Genomic DNA, 25,316 nt, shown 5'->3' on the forward strand with positions numbered 1-25,316 from the left:
TTCATTTTAATTTTTAAGAATTGTATATAAAAATGACCCCGGTTAAATTCTCGGCTGGGTCCGCCACTGACCACAACTTAGAAAATCTATAGTTGGGGCTAATCCTTCTAACCTATTTGAACCCTGAATCTAATAAGTAAACTACTCAGATATAGCAAAGCAATTCATAACACAAAATATAGATAAAAACTGCATAGAATAGAATAGATGAATCAATGGAGTTCCAATCACAAATCTCTCTATGATCTTATCTCCTAAGAATACAATGGTGGCTGAAAAACTCTGTAAAAAAAACTGTGTCCCTTGCCTCCTAACACTTAGGCAAGTATATAACTATTAGGTTAAAAACTCGTCAGGGGTAATCTTGTAATTTGGTGAAGCCTTGGGTTTAAAGTCGGCTGGAACCAAGTCATGCGCTCCGCATCTCGACATCGATCGATGGTACAGGATGTACATCGATCAATCATAATCTTCAATCGTCGAGGCTTATTTTCGGTATCAATCGACGGCACTGGATGTGCATCGATCGATTGTTTCTTCTTCGTATCGACCTCTAATGGTCAGCTCGGATGAAATCTCTTTTAAGCTCCTAAATGTTCCATAATCATCACTTTACTCCAAGATGCTTCTGAACCTGAAAACATACCTAATAGGATAGAATATATAGTATATAGATAGTAAAATACTTATATACCATGAGTAAAAATAGGTCAAATCCATGGTATATCAAAAATAGTACAGATGAATTGTTTGGGAAGGGGGGGTGATTTAGAAAATGGCCTAAATAAGCGCTGTTGGTTACTTGGGTTTAATTGTGTGTATATTCATATAATTCCAGATAAGATTGTATTATCTTCAGAATAGTCTACTATGCAAAATATCTTTAAATAATCCTTCCGAATAGCTCAGGTTGGACCTTTCTTTACTTGGACAAACTGTCAAGATGACAATCCCATAAGTAAGAAACTGGATCGAGTTATGGCAAATAGTAGTTGGGTCAATGCATTTCCGCAATCTTTTACAACATTTGAGTCTGGTGGTGTGTCCGATCACATGTGTATGCACATGCAGCTTCGATAAGTTATTCAGGGAAATATGAAGCCCTTCAAGTTTTTAAACCTTGTTTCTTCGCATCCTCGGTTCTTGGAGGTTGTTTCTCGGGTTTGGAATGAGACTGATCCACTTTTTCATTCACGCTCAGCGCTTCGTAGATTCCATGAGAAACTAAAGTCACTAAAGTTCGAAATGAGAAGTCTGAATAGGGATGTGTATGGGGATCTACCAGGGCGTGTGAAGCAAGCCTACGAAGATCTTTGTGCTAAGCAAACGGAATCGATGCAGAACCCACATACCTCTGCTTTCGAAGAAGCTTCAGATGCCTGAAAATACTGGCATCATATCTCCGGTGTTGAGGAACAATTTTACTATCAAAAGTCGAGGATTCAGTGGCCTGGGCTTGGGGACAGAAACTCGCGTTTCTTTCACAGAGTCACTCATAGTAGGAATGCGAGGAATACCATTAGGAAGATTATTACAGCAGATGGCAGGATCCTCACATCGCTCTCTGATATAAGGCAAGAAGCAGCTACACACTTTGAGACTTTTTTAAATGGCTCCCAGCAAAATCATGCGAGGTTACCTCAGGAAGAGCTCTCTGCGCTTATTGGCCATCAGTGCTCCACTGAGGAAGCGAGTAGAATTATGAAGCCACTTCAAGCTGCTGAGATTAAGGAAGTTCTTCTCACTATGCCTAGTAACAAGGCGTCTGGGCCTGATGGCTTCCCCATGAAGTTCTACAAAGCTGCTTGGCCTGTGACTGAGAAAGATTTTGTGACGACTGTACAGTCTTTCTTTATTTATGGTTTCATGCCCCGAAGTGTCAATGCTACTCTGCTATCCCTTGTGCCGAAAACAACAATTGCTGAGAAGATTTGTGATTTCCGGCCAATTGCATGCTGCAATGTAATCTACAAAGTTATCCCAAAAATATTAGCTACACGACTTAAGGCTACTCTTCCTGAGGCTATTGATCTGAATCAGTGTGTGTTTGTAGAGGGACGTCTACTGCTGTAGAATGTCTTATTAGCTACTGAGCTCGTCAAAGATTACCATAAGCCTTCGGTATCCACTCGGGCAGCTGTAAAGTTGGACATATCAAAAGCTTTTGCCACGGTTAGTTGGTCTTTCATTGAAGATACTCTATGTGCAATGAAGTACCTGGATCTCTTTGTTACCTGGATTATGCATTTCATAGACACAGCAGCGTTTTCAGTATCAGTCAATGGTGAACTTGAGGGTTTCTTTCAAAGCAGCATGGGGATCAGGCAGTGGTGTTCACTGTCACCATATCTCTATGTCCTCATAAGTAATGTGTTGTCCAAGTTATTAAACAAGGCGGCTGCTAGTGGTCTTATTGGTTATAATCCCTAGTGTAAAGATGTCAACCTGCCGTACTTGAGATTTGCAGAGGACATTGTTGTCTTCATAGATGGCTCTTCGGCATCACTTCGTAATACTCTGCTAGTGTTTGAGGATTTTGGAAATTTGTCAGGTCTGAAGATAAACATATCAAAATCAATTATCTTTCAGCATGGAGAAGTAAACAATTGCTGGAAAATGAAGCTGCAGCAGTGGGGCTATCTATCTCAGCTCTACCCATAAAGTACCATAGACTTCCTCTTACTTCAAAAATTATGTCGAGGAATGACTATGAGCCGTTGGTCTCAACGATTAGGGACCGTTTCCTCTCTTGGACAAGCAAAGCTCTCTCCTATGCAGGAAGACTGTTACTCATAAAATCAGTAATCGCAAGTATAACTTATTTCTGGTGTGCTGCGTGTTGTCTGCCGCAATCTTGTATTGATGAGATCGAGAGCATGTGCTCTGCTTTCTTATGGAGTGTATCACCTCATGATACATCAAAGGCAAAGGTAGCATGAGAGAATGTGTGCTGTCCATATGAAGAAGGAGGATTGGGAATCAGGCGTGTGAAAGATGTTAGTAATGTATTCATGCTGAAACTTATATGGCGGTTGTTCTCCTGCTCTAGTTCTTTATGGGGAGACTGGGCAAGACATTATCTATTGAGAGAGGAGACTTTCTGGGATGCAAAGGATACATGTTTAGGGTCTTGGGTTTGGAGGAAATTCTTTAGGTTGAAATCTTTAGCTAAAAACTTCATACGGATGAACATCAGAGATGGTCGAAATGTGAGGTTCTGGACTGATTTGTGGCATCCGCAGGGTCATATCATTGAACTTACTGGTGAGATTGGTACACAGAATCTTGGTATAGCCAGGGAAGCAAGGGTATGTGAAGTTTTGCGTGATGGTGTGTGGAGATTTCGAAACTGCTGTAACCAGCGTATCAGAGAAGTGATCCAGATCGTATCCTCTTTTCCTTTATCCTTAATTTTATAGGAGCCTGATGGTGTGTCTTGGAAGTGTGGGGAGGATGAGTTTAAGGAAAAGTTTATATCGTCAGCTACTTGGCATCTGCTCCGTGGGCGTAAGGAAGAAGTTTAGTGGAGCAAGCTTGTTTGGTTTCCCCAAGGCGTGCCTCGTTATGGTTTCATTAGTTGGTTATCTATAAAGGATAGACTTGCAACAGGTCACCGACACTCGACAATGGGGCAAGGTGCAGGTCTGTGTCTATTGTGGAGAGTCGGATGAGACGAGGGATCACCTGTTTTTCGCATGTCCCTATACATTCAGACTGTGGTTAAGCGTTGTTGGCAATCTCTTTGGCTCAGACCCTGATCCAGACTGGAAAACCACGATACAAAGAATGCTTGCGGGCACTTATGATCGCCTCACCAACATTCTTTTGAGACTTGTTCTGCAGACTACGATCTACTTCATATGGCGGGAACGCAATGATCGACAAAATAATGGGGGTGTGAAGACTGTGGATAAGCTTGCTCAGTTGATAAAAAAAGACAATGAAGAACAGGATCTCCTCTACAAAGTACCACTTGAAGCCAAGGCTGCATGGGCTAATGCAGAGATGGTTTCAGGCTCAGTTTTAATTCTTTAAAAGTTTTGCAGTAGCACCATATGAACTCATTCTTTGTACATATAAAATTTTCTCATGATGATCAATAAATTTAAAATTTCGTCAAAAAAATAATATCTTTAAACAAACAGTTTGGGTTTTAAAGTTAAGCTGGAATCTGACCCGCCACAGAGTGAATGTGTGTCAAATTCTTTTAATAATTTTTGGTTTTAAAGTTAAGTTGGAATCTGACCCATCACTGAGTGAATGTGGATCAAATTGTTTTAATAAGTTTGTATTTTACAGATGTGGGCGGATGTGAGTAAACATATTTTACAATTTAGATTATCAATTTTTTTGTAAATTAAAATATTTAATTTTAATTAAAATGATCTACGTGTTAGCGGGTTCGCGGTAATCCACAAATTCAAAAGAGACAGATGTGAATACATCAAGGCTATGTTCGTTTGTGTATTTAATGCACCTTCTAAATGCAGTATCTGAAACAACATCTGGATATTGTATCCAAATATTGTTCATTTTTATAGTTAGTATTTATATCCAGATGAAACATCTAGATACTATGTTGTTCGTTTTTTATTTTATAATAGAATTTAAATAATAGTTTACATTGTTTTTCTGATTGTTATAAAATGCTAACAACTACTCAAACCCTTAATGGAAATTAGCTCCGCTCCCAAAGTAGAATCCACCTTAAAAGGGCTTTGCTACTATGAAACTTAGGAAATCCACATTGAAACACAATTCTGGAAAATATCCACCCAAGATGAAACCACGTTAAATTTCTTAAAACCCGGAAGAGATCTCTGCCAATTCGTAACCAAAGAGGATTCTTGTTACCGAACATGCGGGATTTCATCATTCTGTTTTTGAAATGCCAGCCAGATAGAAGTATCTTATGTGGATTTGGAGAGAAAAGAACAGAGGTTTTGTATGCTACTGAAATCGAACCAATAAGAGGAGTTAATGCGTTTAGCCGCTGGGTTATGGTGCAATATCTAACTATACTGAAGAGTCTATGGTGGTGTTCTTTCAAATGAGTATTACCATTATCAAAGCATTTCAAAAATATGTGGAAATAAACAACATCGAAGTCCAACGTATACAAGCCATCATGCCTGACAATGCCTAAGGTGACAGGATCTCAACAAAAGATTGAACACTGAAGGAAAATTTCCTCCACCAACACCCTAAAGAGGTGACTTGGATCATGCCAACATTAGGCAGAAACTGAAGTGGATAAAATCTAGAATACCAAAATAGATAAAATCTATCCACTTCATTATGAAAAAAACAACCGACCTCGACAAACCACATTTCTCAACGTGCTGCGAGATCACTGTCATCATTTTGACACCTTAGTCATCCATTTTAACATTGGAGATCCCAATTCGCAAGAACTAACTTCTAAGGTTCTTTGTTAGCTCAGTTCATCTTAGAACAAAAGATCTCAACGAGGTAACAAGTTGCGGCCGCTATTGAATTGATGTTACTGGAAAAGCCACAACTCGATGAGAATGACTTTTAACTGCCCTCTTAGTCATATTCTATAGCTCTGTCTTATACCGTAAGCGAGCCACTTTAGTTATGCTTCTTCTTACAAGCAAGGTACTGATTTCTGCTTTAGTCACAATTTTGGGACCAAGGTATTACTTTATTTTAGCTATGAAGCGGGTACCAAATTATTATTTTTAGCTGAACAGCTCGTCAAGATCTCTAGCTCGGTTTCTGCTCAGAAAAATCTATATCTCTATTTCACCTGGAACTTACAATGTTCGGGGGCTAGTAAAGCTGACTCCTTAAAACGAATTGAGTTACGTTATGAGGCTCAAAATCCAATCAGCTTGACAAAAGCATATCAGACAAAGAACACGTTCAAGGGAACTCTTCATACTGCTCAAAATCAGTAATTATGTTGATAAGCTCGACCCCCAATTGGTTGGCAATCGGAAACCATGTGCGGATTACGGGCCTTTGGGCAAACGGAAACCACGTGCGGATTACGGGTCACCTTTGAACCTCCTGTTAAAAAAAAAAAAAAAAAAAAAAAGCTCGACCCCCAATTTGGAAAGCACGGACTTGATTCAATTCCCATTTTTCGTGCGCCATGCACAGTGATAATATTTTTTAAAATATATATTATTTTCTAAAGTAAAAGTTTTAATTTTAATTTTTTAAAATTATTTTTCTCAATAGAAATATAAATATTTTTTCCTAAGTTATATTTTTTGGCTTATCAATTTTTTTTAGCTTTCGCTAAATTTAAATTATAGAATTAATTTTTATTTAATTAAAATTGTATGTATTATTTTTTATTTGAATATTTATATATATATATATCTACATATTTAAATGCATAAATTTTAGAATTTTTATTTTTTTATTTAAGACATATTAAAATAATAAATTAATTTATTAATCTTATTATATAAAGCTTGGTTTTCAAAGTTGCTAATTAACATGATCGTGACACATTATAATTATATATTTAAGATTGTGACATGTGTTAATCTATCTCATAATTAAAAATATATATACTAAGATATTAAGAAAAATGAATTTTATTAAAAATCTTATTATATATATTATTTAATATTAATTTTCCTTTTTTAAAATCATAATCAAAAGATTATTGCAAGAGATTATTTTCTAATAATTTTCTTTTTAATATTGTGACATGTGTTTATAAAACAATAATGATTAAAAATATATATATATAAGATATAATAAAAACAACTTAAGAACAAAAACTACTTTTAAAAATTATTTAATAGTAAAATGATATTAAAAATATTTAGTACTAATGTTTTTAGAAATTTTCCTTTTTTAAAATCCTAAAAAATATATTTGAAAACAATTTACTTAATATAATTTTTCTTTTCTAAACTTTTAATGAAAATATAATTATAAAATATTATATTGAGTTTGGTTTTTCAAAATTGCTATATAACATGATTGTGACTCATAGTAGTTATATATTTAAAAATGTGATATGTGTTAAACTCTATCATAATTAAAATATATATACTAAAATAATAAAAACAATTTTTCTTAAATATTATTTTATAGTCTTATTATTATTATTACTATTATTATTATTATTTTTCATTATAAGTTTTTTTTAAAGATACTAAAGATAGATAATTATAAAAGATAAACATTAACTTTTAAGAAAAAAATGCTAAACAAAAACTAATTGTAAAATCATACAAGTACAATAAATTATTTAATAAATAGATGGAAAAAAACTAACTTTAAAATAGATAATATTACTTTTGTAAAAGCATAATTAAAAGAAAATTTTAAAAGTACTCTTACTGTTTTCTTATAAGTAAATAACTTTCCTTTTTAATAGATAATTTTATGTTAAAAAATTATGACAAAAAATAGCTACAAATATTTCACATCTATATTAAGGTTTTAGCTTCCACATATTATTTTTACAAAAAACAATAATATTTACATGAAAAATAATACCTTATTATTTTGTTTTAATTTCTTGATATAACTCAACTTTTTATTATCTTTATTACATCTTATGATGCTAGCATAACTTTTAATTTTGATGTTATTATCGTACATGAGTATGTGTGAATATGATAAATATGTGTTTGTATGTATAAGTCAAAATATATAAATAATTAAACAGAATTTTTCTATTAAAAAAATATTTGTATAAAAATCTAAAATAAATAAAATAATTAATTTCCTTTTTAAAAGTTTAAATAAAGTAAAAACGTAAAAGTAATCTTATTTTTCTTATAATTAACTAACTTTACTTTTTAATAATTTTGTGTTAAAAAATATAAACCAAAATTAACTTCAAATATTTCACCTGATATGATTGTGATATGTGTCAATTAAAAAATAGATTATGAATGTGTCAATAAAAACTTCTATTATGTGAAAATAACTTATTCTTTTCCTAAAATCTTAAATAAAAGTGATTTCTAGAAGAAAATTATTTTCAAATCTTAACCAATTAAGAATTTTTCCTTCTTTTTTTAAATCGTGACCAGAGAAAATTGTAAAATTTTATTTAATAGTAATTTTTACTTCAAAAATTTAATGATAAACATAATAGTAACAATTATTAAATTAACAAGTAAAATTGTAAAAATATTAATGATATTGAAAAAATGAATTTTGAAAATTGCAAGTTTTAAAAATAGATAATATTAACTGGAAATAGTTATTTGATAAAAAAATTGATTGTTTTTTAAATCCTTGACAAAATATAATTGTAAAATATTATGTAATATTAATTTCCTTCTCTAACATCCTACAAAAGTGTAAAAGAATATTTGATAGTTGTTTTCCTTTTTAATAAAAAAAATCTAAACAAAAGAAATTTGTATAATATTTTTAAGTCCTAACCAAAAAAGAATGGTAAAAATTTATTTGATATTATTTTTAAGAGAGTGTTTGATGATGAATATGATACTAAAAATTATTTAATTAAAAAAAGAAGTTTAAAATTATTATTGATACGAATTGTAAAAATAACAATTTTAAAAATATTTATTAATAATTAAAAACAATTATTTGATAGCAATATTTTTTTTTCTTAAATTCTAAAGAGAAGATAATTGTAATAGGTTATATGACAATAATTGATTTTTTCTAAAATCGTGAAAAAAATTGTAAAAGAGCATTTAAGATTATTTTTTTAATTTTAATTGTAAATAGAAAACGAAATTTATAAAATAGAATGTTTTCCTTTTTTTAAGAAATACTAGCAAAATAAAATTTTAAAGACTTATTTAATAAAACATTAAATTAGTATATAAGAACATGTATAATGTTGTCATTGACTCGATTGGTGTATTTAACTTTCATTTCTTTTTACTTTTCATTTCTTATTTCGGATTTTGTTAAGTTTAAATGTTTATGTATAATACTTTTTCTAATCCTTAGTATAAAGTTTAGAACAACTCATCTATGCACCATGATTATAAAATACAAATATTACCTTGAACTTATGTGTGAAAACATGTTTTAATTATAAAATAAATCTCAAACAACATATACAAAAAACAATCATAATACTATAATAAAATGATTTATTATTTTATGATTTTTATTAAATTAAATCATCAAACGAAAACCGTTGCAACACAACAAGCTCATATCTTATTAACTTAATAAAAATAAGATTTATATTTACATTAAATGATATAAAATAATTTATTAATTAAATCAATGAATCAACTAAAAATCATTTAACAAACATATTTTATGGTTATCATATATGAATAAATATAATAGTTTAGTAACTTGATTAGTGGTTCTCATACTAAGTAATGAATTAAAGCATAATGAGTTTTTCGTGGGTTCACTTCTTATGGTGAATCTGGAAGTTCACTAACCAATAATATTTTGCCACCTTATATTCTGTTTTTGAAAAAAAAAGAAACAAATAATAAGACTTTGGCAAGTCATGTTATGCTGTTAAAATAACAAAATGTAAAAATAAATAAAAAGTAGTAGTAGCTAAGAAATAATTAGTGTTTAATGTTTATGATTTATCCAATGATTTAAGGTTTATCCAAAGGTTTAGAGTTTAGTGTTTAGAGGGTTTAGTGGTTTGATGACGGTGTTAACAATCTTATTATATAAAGCTTGGTTCTTCAAAGTTGTTAATTAACATGATCGCGACACATAAAAATTATATAATAAAATTGTGACATGTGTTAATCTATTTTATAATTAAAAATATATATACTAATATATTAACAAAAACAAATTTTATTAAAAATCTTATTATGTATATTATTTAATAGTAATTTTTCTTTTTTAAAATCCTAATCAAAAGATAATTGCAAAAGATGTTTTGATAATTATTTTCCTTCTAATATTGTGACATGTGCTTAAATGTATAATGATTAAAACTACATATAATAAGATAATAAAAACGAATTTAAAAATTATTTAATAGTAAAAACTATTTATAAAAACTATTTACTAGTAATGTTTTTAGAAATTTTCCTTTTTAAAAATCTTAAAAATAGATTTGAAAACAATTTATTTAATATAATTTTTCTTTTCTAAACTTTTAATGAAAATATAATTATAAAAGATTATATTGAACTTGGTTCTTCAAAATTGCTAATTAACATGATTGTGATACATGGTAGTTATATATTTTAAAATTTGATTTGTGTTACACTATATCATAATAAAAAAATATACTAAAATAATAAAAATGATTTTTCTTAAAATTTAATTATAAATATTATTTAATAGTATTATTATTATTACTATTATTATTATTATTTTTTTATAATGTTTGTTTTGAAAGATACTAAAGATAGAGAATTATAAAATATAAACATTAACTTTTAAGAAATAAAGGTTAAACAAAAAAATTGTAAAATCTTACAAGTACAATAAATTATTTAATCAAAACATGGCGATAAACTAACTTTAAAATAAATAATATTACATTTTTTAAAAGCATAATCAAAAGAAAACTGTAAAAGTACTCTTATTATTTTCTTGTAAGTAAATAACTTTCTTTTTTAATAAATAATTTTATGTTAAAAAAGTTATGAAAAAAATACAAATATTTCACATCTATATTTAGGTTTAAGCTTCCACATATTATTTTTACAAAACACAATAGTATTTACTTGAAAAATATTACCTGAGTATTTTTTTTCATTTCTTGATACAACTCAACTTTTTATTATCCTTATTACATCTTATGATGCTAGCATAACTTTTAACTTATATGATAAATATGTGTTTGTATGTATAAGACCAAATATATAAATAATTAAACAGATTTTTTCTATTAAAAGTAAAATAGTTGTATAAAAATCTAAAAGAAATAAAATATTTAATTTCCTTTTTAAAAGTCTTAATTTTACTTTTTAATAATTTTTTGTTACAAAATATAAACCAAAATTAACTTCAAATATTTGACCTCATATGATTGTGATATGTTTCAAACTGTCAATTAAACAATTAGATGGTGAATGTATCAATAAAAAGTTCCATTATGTGAAAATAAATCCTTATTTTCCAAAAATCTTAAATAAAAGAGATTTCTAAAAGAAAATTATTTTCTAATCTTAACCAATTAAGAATTTTTTCTTTTTAAAAAAAATCGTGTCCAGAGACAATTGTAAAATTTTATTTAATAGTAATTTTTACTTCAAAAATTTAATGATAAACATGATAGTAACAATTATTCAATTAACAAGAAAAAATGTAAAAACATTAATGATATTGAAAAAAAACTAATTTTAAAAATTGCAACTTTTAAAAATAGTTAATATTAATTGGAAATAGTTATTTGATAGATTTCTTTTTAAAATAGTAGAAAAAGTATAATTGTAAAAGATTATGTAATGTTAATTTCTTTTTCTAAAATCCTACAAAACTGTAAAAGAATATTTGATAAACAAAAGAAATTTGTATAATATTTTTAAGTCCTACTCAGAAGAGAATTGTAAAAATTTATTTGATATTATTTTTAAGAGAGTGTTTGATAATCAACATGATACTAAAAATTATTTAATTAACAAAAGAAGTGTAAAGTTAGTATTGATACGAATTATAAAATTAACAATTTTAAAAATATTTATATATTAATAACTAAAAATAATTATTTGATAGCAATATATTTTTCTGAAATTCTAAAGAGCAGATAATTGTAATAGGTTTTCTTTTACAGCGATTGTAATAGGTTATATGACGGAGAAATCCCCAAGCTTGAGCTCTTCAGCAGTGGAAAATTTGACCGGATTATTCAAAATCCACCATTGATCGAAAAAGCCGAGATCGAACTCTCAGGTACGTTAGAAAAAAGCTATATAATCTGTGACAACTTTTTTTTTAACTTAACAACTTTCTATGTTCTGTTCTTGGATGTGTTGTCTAAAAAGATCTTTATGAGGGAGTGTGAAATTTCTGTAGAAGCCGGATAACCGGACTGACATAAACGATATAATAAAAGTGTTGTGTTAAGGAAATTGATGATTGTAAAGCGAATACAAGAACAATAAAAAATTGTATTCGCAAATGAACATGGAGTCGAGATAAAATCTCTTTCCTTAACTCTAAATATTCGCTTCGTAGTGAGATGAGACTATACGAATATAGAGTCCCATGATACAACCATGACAGACGATTCACGCTTCACTCGTGATCGCTCTATCGAACTATAAACTGTACGAAACACTCTCGGATTTATGACTTACGGTAAGGGATTTTTTTCTATTGGTTTCGATACGAAAAGTAGTGAAGAATGAATGAGAGAGTCGGGTTTAGTTAAAGAGAAGGAGAAGACCCACTTCCCGTAACAGCTACTGCACGTGGGCGAAAATCTTGCGGAGATCGAGGGAAGTTGAGTTACAAAGCTTACTCCCCAAGACTCTCTTTTATCTCGTTTAAATATTTCGAGAGGATAAAATGCATGACGTTTTTATTTTCTAGAAAAACTAGTTGTCGTTTCAAAACGAAATACATGTTGTTTTTTTGAGAATTAAATAGGCAAAAACGTTGAGTTTAACTTGGTACAAAAAAAATCTTATTGGGCCGGAGGCCCTCCACCAAGACCCAAGACCCACGCCCACGCCGAGCCGACGGCACGTGCATGGGAGTCATTTCTCTACCTGAGCCGTTTAACCTCTCATATCACATGAGCATATATATATTGCTCATACTTGCCCAACATAAGCTATGTGGGACAAGCTTCTTATTCCCTTCATTTAATCAATTAAAGGCCATTAATAGGCAATTTCTTTTCACTTAATAACCATTATTTATGTAAGCCTTGGGCTTTAAATAATTGATCCAACAAATTATACATGAATAGAAATGACTCTAAACATATGCAGACTAAATGCAGACTCGATAGACTCTAAAAAACTATACTCATTCTAATCTTGACTAGACTAGACAGACTTATCGAAAGTGTTTGCCAAAAATTCACTGTGTTTGAGTTGGTGGTATTTTTAAGCCTTGAATCACTCATAGTTAATGTCTGTCGGGTTTACTTTACCAAAAGGTGAACATGATGTCTTGAACCAAATGGTGTTTTATGTAGACCGAGACAACATGCATAACACAACTTCATTTTCTCGTAGAACTTAGTTCTCTTTTGTGTTCGTTGTGGCCCTGAACTATTACTGGTTTTTATGAGTGAACTATGCATTCATTCTCCTAGAAATGGTCCCATTTCACACTCATTAGGTGATTCACCATGAAAAGTATTGAATAATACTTCGTTTTAGAAACTATGGAATCATTAAAAGCCCATACTTATCCTTCTCACATTCGTTAGCACTTTTATCATTTTATGAGCTGGGAAGAGACTACTTTGACTCAAAATGCCTTGGTTAGATTATGTTTGATTTTGTTTTCCCTTTGAACCTACGTCTTGGGATGTAAGACCCGATCCCGACCGACTAGGCCGCGGTCGATGCCTCACGTTGCTCGGTCCATACCCTGACCGAACCTCTCAAAAAATTTCCCTTTATTTAAAACATCGCCCATAGGCGAGGGCCAACTCAGATCTTAGGTCCAGACTACCATAGTCTTTTCTTAGCTTAGATCAATTCAACACATACACATCGGAATAACATCTATCATCCATTGATCTTTAACCAATCTAACACTTGTCTGGTCGAATCACCTCAGCTAATGGTTAGTACTCTCGTACTCTCAACTACCAGCTAGCTCAAAGGTCGATCCTAGACCCGAAGCAAGTCGTACGAATCTGAGGTTCTATTCCCATAGTCCATTCTATCTAGAACTAACCAAGAGTTGCTAGATCATACCTTAGCCACATCCGAAGCTTGTTAGCTCATCGGCCCAGCTACTCTAGCTGAATGAACTCATAGACAGCTGATTGAGCTGTCACACTCGAGCTGAGCTATGACCGAGCTATGGCGAGCTGCCATATTACTGCATCTAGCTCTTTTACTCATCAAACATCCCTTAGGTACTTAGTCATTCAGCCAACCATCCCCACAGACTTAAGTAACCCTTGAGAGCCTTCAAACAGCTAAGGATATGCATTTGGCCATTCCCGACTTATGCATCATCCAACATCCTTTTGCTTATCAGCTTATGATACCAAGTCCAGTTCATTGACTAACAATGTCAAGTCCTCTCATGGACTAATAATGCCAAGTCCTCTCATGGACTAATAATGCCAAATCCTCTCATGGACTAATAATGTCAAGTCCTCTCATGGACTAATAATGCCCATCAGATTCTAAGTCAATCAACCAACCATCCCATATGACTCAGAACTGATGAGTCTTCATACTTACCCAACCGACCATGGAACCATGTCCTAATGGAGCCGATCAATCTTGCTCTAACATCCGGTGCATCCTTTGATCAATCAGAACAGACACCTTATTCCATCACCAATGGATCAGGTCATCCATCCTTGTCCAAGATCAGATAACACACGGCTCAGTACTTATGGTCCACACCACCAAGTACTAGCTATACTCTTCTTTATGGCTCTTAGCCAATGCTTTGCACATAGCTTACCAACACCAAGGTTGATAACTAACATTCCTTATGATTAATGATCATAAGTGACAAACATATCACAACACTCAAGCATATGATCAGATAACGAAAACACAAGGATCTATCATTGCATGGTTGGTTCCTTATCTAAACATCAATTACTCATCAGACCAAAATCTGACCAATTTCGAAAGTACTCCAAAAATTAATTAAAATTCAATAAAACTCATGATAAATCCCAACTAAGAGATTTCCATAATCAAAATCCAATGAATCGACCCAGATCATATGGATCCTGATCATGAACAGAGCCCAGCTAAGGCCATGGGCTTCGTTCCTGACCCGGCCAAGGCCATGGTTCAGTGCCATCAAGTCTGAACCCACAGACTAAACCATAATCATCCAGAGTATAAGTTGAAGTAATCAGAAAGTGGAGATGGGTGTAACCAAAAAAATAGATCATAGACTCGGTCGGATCAACCGCCGGCTATATCCAATGGTTTGCGAACCACACCATTAACCTTAGAGTCCGATCCCCAGGCGCCAAGTCCTTCTCCTTCTCCTTCTCTTTCTGTCTGGTATCCATCCTGCTTCACACAATCACAGTTTGATCGGAGCAGATCAACCAACACCACACACAGTTGCTCTTCAAGTCGCCGGCCACTCTCTCCCTCTTTTGTCTCACGATTTCTTCAGGGCTTTCCCTAGGAAATATGATGCCCAAAAATCGACCCCAAGGTATGTATTTATATAGAGAAGGACCGGTAACTGCTCTGGCCGATCGGTTACAAAGGATTGGCCAAGGAGATGCCACTTGTCCCCTTGTACCTTTTCGCCCAAAACCGCTCAGAACCGCTTCCACCACCGCCCAACTACTCCCTTGGCAGTTCCCACACGGAAACCAACTCCTACAGGCTTTTGTCTCATTGCCTGGTTCAGCCAAGATCGCACCTGGACTCATCGTCCCACAGGGACCAACGGGATGGCTCGGACCCGGCCACACTGGTCCGGACTGGAACACTCCGCTAAGCTGAGGTGAGCTGATCACCAGCTGTCCCCAGCTGAGTGAGCTGGTCCATCAGCTCCCATGAGCTGAACAAAACTGAGTGAGCTGACACCACACTCTATTGAGCTGGTTCCACACTCTATAGAGCAGATTGAGCTTGACACGAGCCTCGTCCAGCTACCGAATCACTCGCCCAACTCTATTTAACTTGTCTCCATCGTATCCAGGTTAAGTCTCAGCTGTGTGACGTCCTTAACCATCAATTTGGACCATGGCACACTTGTCTCAAGGTCAGATAACCTGTTCAGCACATTGCCTCGCACCACAGCCCGTCCGGACGATCCTATCTAGGATCGGGGACATGACATGGGATCTCCAGTCATGATAGGTAGGGTTGCAATCAAGCATCCTCATTCGTTATAGGCTTTAAACGCATTCCTTTTGATGATTTAGCAACAACATCTCATGGAAAACCTTTTGTAAATGGATCCACTAGGTTGTCAGCTGATTTGATGTAGTCTATTGTGATTACACCAATTGAGATAAGTTGCCTAATAGTTTTATGACATCTTCTGATGTGACGAAATTTACCATTGTAGAGATTATTCTGAGCTCGAGCTATAGATGATTGGCTATCACAATGTATGCGTATAGCTGTCACATGTTTCTCCCACATAGGAATATCTTCCAAAAAATTTCTAAGCCCTTCATCTTCTTCTGCTGCTTTGTCTAAGGGTAACATTGTTTGTTTGGTAGATTTTCATGATATTGCTGCTCCTCCTAGTGTAAAGACATATCCACTTGTGGATTTTGAGTTTTTAGAATATGATATCCAGTTAGCATCACTGTATCCTTCTAAAACTGTGGTTCTTTACCATAATGAAGCCCAAAATATTTGCTATGACACAAGTAATTAAGTACTCTCGTTATAGTTTTCCAGTGTTTATGACATGGAATACTTGTATATCGACTCAGTACGTTTACTGCGTGCGCTAGATCTGGTCTAGTACAATTGGTTAAGTACATGAGACTTCCGATCACACGTGCATACTCGTTTTGTGAAACCGCTTCACCTGAATTCTTTGTTAAGTGGAGTAAGGGATCTAACGGAGTTTTTGCCGTACCATTAGAGTAATTTTTAAATCTCTCTAATATTGTTTGAGCATAAAGAGATTGGGTTAAGATAATTTCATCTAAATTTCTTGTGACTTTAACCCCATAATTACATCTACTAATCCCAAGTATTTCATCTCAAATTTTCCTTTGAGCTTGTCCTTTGTTTGATTGATAATGAATGTGACAAATGCATATACTACTAAACATAGCAAAACATACACATTTTTGGTAGTTTTGTAGTATATTCATTTGTCACATTCATTTATTTTGAAACCATTTGATATCATTGTATTGTCAAATTTTCCGTGCCATTATTTAGAAGTTTGTTTAAGTCCATAAAATGACTTTACAAGCCGGCATACTTTGTCTTCATGTCTTGGAATGACAAACCATTCAGGTTGTTTCATATAAATTTCCTCTTCTAAATCACCATTTAAAAAAGCGGATTTTACGTCCATTTGATGGATTTCTAGGCCGCTTAAAGTTGTGATTGCTATCATCAGTCTTATTGATGTTATTCTCTTTACTGGAGAATATGTATCAAAATAGTCAAAACCTTCCTTTTGTCGGAATCCTTGAACTACAAGCCTAGATATGTATTTTTCACCAGGTTTTTGTGTCATTATCCATCTATTCTCTAATGCTTTGCAGCCATGTGGTAAATCTGTTATGTACCATGTATAATTTTGAATGATAGAGTCAAATTCACTTTTGATAGCTTTGTTCCAAAACAAAGCTTCTGGTGAAGACATAGCTTCTATCAAAGTTTTTGGAACATTTTCTACTAAAAATGCCATTAGGAAATCTTCATCAAAAGATTTTTCTATTGAGCTCTTTTGCTTCTTCGATGTTCATCTTGTTCTTCATTTTCTGAAGTATCGTTTATAGAAATCTCGACGTTTGTCTCAGTTTCAGAGTCCTTGCCGTTGTCTCTTTTTTCTCAAGTTCGTTTTGAACCTTGTTTTTCCTTACATGGAAATATATTTTTGAAGAAAGATGCATTTCTTGATTCCATGACTGTATTGACATGAATGTCTGATATTTCAGATTTATGTACCATAAATCGATAAGCACTACTGTTATGTGTATATTCGATGAAGATGCAAACCACTATTTTAGGTCTAATAGGGACCTTCCTTGAAAGCGGTACCACAATTTTTGCCAAACACCCCCACACTTTGAGGTATTTATACGAAAGTAAATTACCTTTTGATAATTCATATGGAGTTTTGCCAGTGTGGAATTTTGTTGAGGATATAATTAGTGGTAAGCAATGCTTCCTCCCACATGTTCTGGGATAACCCAGATTCCTGCAACATTGCATTCATCATCTCTTTTAGAGTTCGATTTTTGTGTTCAGCAACTCCATTAGATTCTGGTGAGTAAGGAGTTGTAGTTTGATGGTTTATTATATTCTTTACAAAATACATTAAATGGACCATCATACTCGCCTCTTATGTCGCTTCTAACTACTTTAATAGTTGTTCTAAGCTGATTTTCGACCTCCAGTTTAAATTCTTTGATTTTTTCTAAGGTTTCATCTTTGCTATGTAATAGATATACATAAAAATATTTTGTGGAGTCATCTATGAAGATCACAAAGTACTTTTTCTCACCTCTAGTTTGTATGTATTTTAAATCACATAAATCGGTGTGAACTAAATCTAGAGGTTTATTAGTTCTTTCAACATGAGGTGAAAGCGATTTTGTGAGCTTAGCCTCTACGCATACTTCATATTTTTGTTTACTTGTTTTGCATTTAAGAATTAGATTTAAATTCATTAATCTTTGTATAGATTTGTAGTTTACATGGCCTAGTCTTGCATGCCATATTATAAAAGACTCAGCCAAATAAGCAACTGGTTCTTTTTTATTCATTGAAACTTTTGGAGCTACAACTTTCACAGGGACTGTCATTACATTTATCTTGAAAGGTCCATCCTTAACATACCCCTTTTCCAACTACATCACATTCTTCCTAATCATGAGCTTGTCCGCCTCAAGACTTGTGGCGAATCCATTCTTACCGAACAAGGTTCTCGAGACCAGGTTCTTCCTCATGTCAGGCACATGCTTCACATTCGTCAGACTGACTTCACGTCTAGATGTCATCTTCAGAATCACATTGCTGAGGCCTTTAATCTTGGAGACTGCAGTGTTCTCCATGAACAGCTTCTCCTCAGTCTTGCTTTTCTGATAACTGTTAAACATCGCCCTATCAGTGCAAATTTAGGTGGTTGCCCCTGTGTCATACCACCATTCCCTGGGTTTGTTGCCTTCAACCATGTTGACCTCAGTCACCATTGCAATGAGATCCTCCTCAGTGAGATTCACTTGATGCTTCTCATCTCTGATCTTGCTGCGACACTCAATAATCTTGTATCCAACGTTGTGGCAGTAGTGAAACTTCCCCTTGAATTTCTCCACATTCGCATTGATTTCAATGCCTTTTTTCTTGATTTTTTCTCCAGAGATCTTCAGGGCTGCAATAGTTTTGGAAGGCTTGGCAAGAGAATGAGCGTGTGTGCCTTTTCTTTGCCTTTGTGCTCAGCCATGTTGACACTATTCTCCTTAGCAGTGACCTTGTCAGCAGTTCGGTTTCTGGATTCCACCTGAAACCTCATGATGAGCTCCTCAAGCCCCATCTTCTTCTTCTTATGCTTCAAGTAGTTCTTGAAATCTGCATAGCTTGAAGGAACCTTCTCGATGAAGCTGAGAGTTGCGAATGTCTCGTAGATGGCATTCATTCAACAAAGATTTCATGGAAAATGAGTTGAAATGCTTCCACCTGATCCATGATGAGTTTTGAATCCATCATTAAGTCATGGGACTCAACCACATACTTCTGGCAGCCATCGTCCTCACCTCTGTTCTTCTTGTCCAGGGATCTCCACAGATCTTTCGCACTGGAAATCTCACAGTAGACTCGGTACAATGGGTGAATGAGGCGACCCAAGATGTTTCTTTTGCAGACAAAGTCGGAATGCACCCAGATGTCAACACTTGCGAGAGCGTGTACATCATCAATTCCATAAGGGACAAGGGGCTTGTCCTTCTGGATGAATTTGTCCAGCTTCAACGTTGTTAGGAAGAACATCATCTTCTTCTACCACGTTTTGAAGCGTTTTCCATCAAACTTGTATGGCATCAATCCTTGATTGAACACGTTAGGTACAAACGGAGAAGTTTGAACTGCCACCGGACCACTTGTGGTTCCTGAAACAGAATCTGACTGATAAAGACCAGCACCGAATAGGCTATGGTGCCCAGTTTCATCAGCAGTATTACCCACTGGAAGGATAGTTGTTGTTGTTGCAGCGGTTGACGCTGTGATGGTTCCAGCGGTTGTCACGGTTGCATCAGTGGCTACAACGTTGAGTGAAGTTGGAGTGACATTCGTGGTGTCAATGGTGGTGTTGTTATCGTTCGTCATTTTTTTGTTGAGCGAACATGAAAGTGAATCAATACTCCATTCAACAAATAACATATTATTTTAAGCAAAAAATAATAGTTTAAAATCAATTTTCACTTTTGGTGTTTGAACCAAATCATATTGATAATAACATGAAAAAAGGTTTTGCAAACTAGTTTAAAAGCGTTCGCAGGAACCGTTTTGTGTAGAGTTAGAATGTTTCACAAACTTGCTTACGAAAGCGGTTATTGAAACGATTCATGTATAGAACCTTTTGAATAATGTATCTAAAACGTTTCGCAGAAGATGCTATAAGAAAATCGCAAACCCGTTTACAGAAGAACTAAGAAACGTTTCGCGGATAAGCATATAGCAAATCGCAAATTAACATCGTTTCAATAAAGCCAGAAAAGGTTTCTAACAGTTGTATATCAATCAACGTTACGCGGTAGTGCTACAGAGCAAAACGCAAACCGTTATGAGATAAGTAAGAAACGTTTCGCGGAAGTGCTACAAAGCAAATCGCAAACATCGTTCCAAAACCCGTTAACAAATCCTTGTTAAACCGTTTCATATAACCGTTTTTCAATCCGATCAAACGCTTTAAACAGAAAAAAAAATTAGAGTTAAGATTGTAGAAGTCGGATAACCAGACTGACATAAATGATAAAATAAAAGCGATATGTTAAGGAAATAGACGATTGTAAAGAGAATACAAGAATGATAAGAAATCGTATTCGCAAACGAACATGGAGTTGAGATATAATCTCTTTCCTTAAATCTAAATATTCACTCCGTAGTGAGACGGTACTATATGAATATCGAGTCCCAAGATACAACCATGGCAGACGATTCACGCTTCACTCGTGATCGCCCTATCAAAATATAAGTTCTACGAAACACTCTTGGATTTATGACTCACGCTAAGCGATTTTTTGTTGTTGGTTTCGATACGAAAAGTAGTGAAGAATGAATGAGAGAGTCGGGTTTATTTAAAGAGAATGAGAAGACATACTTTCCACAACAGGTGCTGCACATGGGCAAGAATCTCGCAGAGATCGAGGGAAGTTGAGTTACAAAACTTATTCCCCAAGACTCTCTCTTATCTCGTTTAATATCTCGAGAGGATAAAATGTATGATGTTTTTATTTTCTAGACAAAATGAAATGTGAATTAAATAGGCAAAAACATTAAGCTTAACTTGGTCAAAAAAAAATTATTGGCCAGAAGCCAAGACCGACGCAAAGCCGTCCGTGCGGCAGCAGCGCGCACATGGGGAGTCCTTTCTTTACGTAAGCCGTTTAACCTCTCATATCACATGAGCATATATATATTGCTCATACTTGCCCAACATAAGCGGTGTGGGACAAGCTTATTATTCCCTTCATTTAATCAATTAAAAGTCATTAATGGGCTATTTCTTTTCACTTAATTACAATTATTTATATAAGCTTTGAGTTTTAAATAATTGATCCAACAATTTTTACATGAATAGAAATAACTCTAAACATATACAGACTAAATGCAGATTCGATACTCTAAAAAACTATACTTATTCTAATCATGACTAGACTAGACATACTTATCGAGAGTGTTTGCGAAAAATTCACTGTGTTTGAATTGGTGGCATTTTTTAGCCTTGAATCACTCATAATTAATATTTGTCGGGCCCAACATAAGCGACGTAGGACAAGCTTGTTATTCCCTTCATTTAATCAATTATAAAGGTCATTAATGGTTTCGTGACAAAAAAAAAAGGTTATTAATGGTCATTTCTTTTCACTTAATTACAATCTTTATATATAAAAGAGACTTTCAATCTCTCCTGGTGATGCCAACAAGGACGACACGTCATCAATTCGTTCAAGGAGAGCGCGACACCTGTCCTCATTAAACAAAACGCAGCGCTCCAACCTAATTCTCGCCTTTGTTCATGCGAGTCTGATTTCGGCGAGAATGACGATCGATAGTTCTCTCTCTGTCTGTAACGGAACTCGACTTTAATGGCATTAATACAGACGCAGTACGAGCCCTTCGATGTGTCGTTTCCGTCGGCGAGTCTCTGCTATAAATTTGCTCTAAGACTGCGATGTTTGGCCTCACCCTAACGCATTCAGAGAAGCTCAACTCTGTCAGCGACAATCTGTACCAATAGATCGGAGAAGTTGCGAATCCATATAAGAAGGTAATCTTTGTAATTGGCCAAACCTTGGCTCCTTTTGTTGAAGACAACTGCATCCCCTGTTTCGGGTTTGGCCGCTGTGAGTTTGTTTCCTTATAAAAATCTTATCTTCGATCTATACTACTCACTATGTTTTCTTCCATCATTATTCAGCAACGAACCATGACGAGAAAGTCTTCAGCTTCCACTGTGACAGGTAAAGTTTAAAGCTTTTTAAAAGAAAGAAAAAAACAGATTTTGGATACTTAATGTGAAGGTCACGTTCTGAATGTGAAGGTGACAAGAGGTTTGGCTATGACCTAGGAAGAACTCAGTCAACAAGAGAAATCAACTATGGAAGCCATTGTTGACGAGAGGTAAAAGAACGTGCAATATTTTCTTCTTAAATTCAGCAACTTTGTTTTTCCACAAGCTAATTTTCTGGAGTTCCTTTAACATTGCAGCTCATATGCTTTGTCGATTGTTATAGTCAGTGTTGGAGACGTCCCATGGGCAGACATGAGGAAGTTCGATGACATGATCCCTAAACGTGAATTCAATAACTTTCTTCTCCGATTTGAAGTCCGCCAAGAATTTTTTTTCTCCGATTTGAAGTCAGGTAACACCAGTTCTGGCTCCCAATACTGCAAAATTTTGTTCCTTTTCTAGAGTAACAGTGTTTTGATTCCCTTGGATTGCAGGCTAAACTTGCTCTAGAGGCTCTTGAATTTCCTGTGGGGGTATCTAATTTTTTTTACTTTTCTTTATCCCAGTTGCTCTTTCTCGATACTATTATCAATTAAGTTATTATCTTTCTGTTTGTCTGGATCAGATGTGTCATTCTTGAGGAGGGTAAGATCGTTGCTTCAGGGCTTAACCGAACTAATGAGACAGGCAATGTAATCTTTTATAAACTTTCACCTATTTCTCTGTATGAGTAACTCTGAAACATAAAACAATGCGATGACATAGAGTGTTTATTGATTGTCATGTTGGTTGCTTCGTCTATGCTACTTAATAAGTCGTTTGTTATAATTTTGTTCAGAGAGGCCACAAGACATGCAGAGATGAAGCAATCGATGAACTTATTGGACAATGGCAAAAAGATAGACTTTCACCTTCACAAGTCGCTGAGAAATTCTCGAAATGCGTTCTTTACGTAACATGTGAACCTTGCATAATGTGTGCATCGACCCTATCCTTCCTCGGTATGATTCCTTAACATGAACTTGAAATGTTTTTTCTGTTTGTTTGTTTGTTCCTGATATGATATTTTCTTTAATCGAAGGTATAAAGGAAGTATATTATGCATGCGGAAATGATAAATTTGGGGGTTGTGGTTCCATATTTTTGCTTCACTTAGAGAGTTCTTAGACATAAGATATCCTTTGTAGACCCTAAATATCACACTACAAACTTATTAGAAAAAAATCGGCCTTATTAATTGAAGTCTGTGATCTCTGTTTTTTTTATAGTGAAGAAGCTCAAAGAGGAAAAGTGCAGAGGAATAATGGCAGACGCAGCTGTATCTCTTTTCAACTCTGTTCTTTGATGAAACATCTTAAACACAGTTTTCTTTTTTTTTTTTGTAGTTTAAGCTCCAAAGCCACACCGCCCTGTAGTTCAAAGAGAGAGGACTTAGCCTCTTAGACGCGGACATGGTTTGAAAATTGGAGTTTCTGATTAAAATATGAAGAAGTTGAGGTGGAGGTTGTCAAATGATATTTCTATGTTTGTTTTTGCTACATTTGGCACATGAAACGTTATCAATTACATCCAAAACAATTGTATATCCGCCTAAGTTGGAGCTCTCAATCTCAAGCTACTAAGTTGGTTTTCTAACTTAAGGAATTAGTTGTATGTGACTGTAAAGTTTTATTTTTGTACGGATAGATGATAGACATGACCATCATTAGAAGAATAAAAGATTAACTCAGTTTTTATTTTATCCTTGGATCAAATCTCTGTTTCTATCTCTTTCCTTTAACCCTGACAAGCAACACTCTTAACATACTTATTTTTTCTACCCATATTGGTTGGTTTTATGGTTAATTTGTCAAGTAAACATACAAGTGTTTAAAAGGCATGTATAGTTGATATTTATAACGAAAAGAAAGATGGCAAGTTAAATAAAGGTGTGTAGAGAAGCTGAACTATGCGCTGCTGCTGAGTGAAATGCAACTTGGACAGGAAACAAAGGTGGGAGAATACATATTGAAGCCAAAGACAATTGAAAGAGAGAAGACTTTCGTTATTCTGGACATCCCGCAATGTTTTTTAAAAAATGCTTCATAATGTAAATTTATATAAAATAACTTTTTTTTCTAACTTTCCCCCCCGTAGGGCGGGCTGACCCTAGTTATTTATATAAGGCTTGGAATTTAAATAATTGATCCAAGAATTTCTACTTGTGAATGTTATGAGATCTTTAAGACATGTTTGTTTCATTACAGATTACTGTTCAACACTCGAAGGTGATGAGGGGCTTACTTTGAACTCAAAGACCTTGAGGTAATATCCATCGTTACGAATCTCTATTTACGTTTTATGTTGGTGAGATTTTTATCATTTATAGATAAAAAAATTTTGGTTTATGTAATACAGGAAGAGAAGCCAAAGGTGGAAGTTGAGTATATAATCTTGCAAACAGGCGGTGTGAAATCGTTAATCGGGTGTTTACATTGACTTGCTTCAATAGAGAAGGACAACAAAACCAGGAATGGTTTAGAAGTTACAGAGCAATCAGATTCAGTGCAAGGGATGAAACTTCATATATATTCATGTTCCTGATGGTTTACCAAAATCACAAGAAGAAGTCATGGAAGAAGAGAAATCATGAAAGCCAGATTCTGCTTTCACAAAATTGCTTAGAACAAAAGGAACTATCCCTGCTTGGTTCTCTCACGCTCTTGACCACGAAACAGACTGAAAAATCCCTCTCACACCCTATGGTACTTTAGAAAGTTGTTTCCTGGTGCGGCCCTGGAATGGCTGTCTCTCCCTGGATCACTTGAAGGGGGGCGTGGGTAGATGATAGAAGATGGCTATGGACTTCACCTGCGAGCTATGGACTGCTCAAAGGTTGTTTAGCTACTCCTGAGACACAGGAT

The 25,316-nt window shown here is 34.1% G+C and overlaps 1 pseudogene; it reads left to right on the forward strand.

Moving 5' to 3' along the window:
• The first annotated feature begins 1,245 nt into the window (after positions 1-1,245).
• Positions 1,246-25,135, forward strand: LOC106408589 (annotated as a pseudogene).
• The last annotated feature ends 181 nt before the right edge of the window (positions 25,136-25,316 follow it).

The sequence above is a fragment of the Brassica napus genome, chromosome A7, assembly GCF_020379485.1.
Source record: "Brassica napus cultivar Da-Ae chromosome A7, Da-Ae, whole genome shotgun sequence".
In the NCBI taxonomy this organism is placed as follows: Eukaryota; Viridiplantae; Streptophyta; class Magnoliopsida; order Brassicales; family Brassicaceae; genus Brassica; species Brassica napus.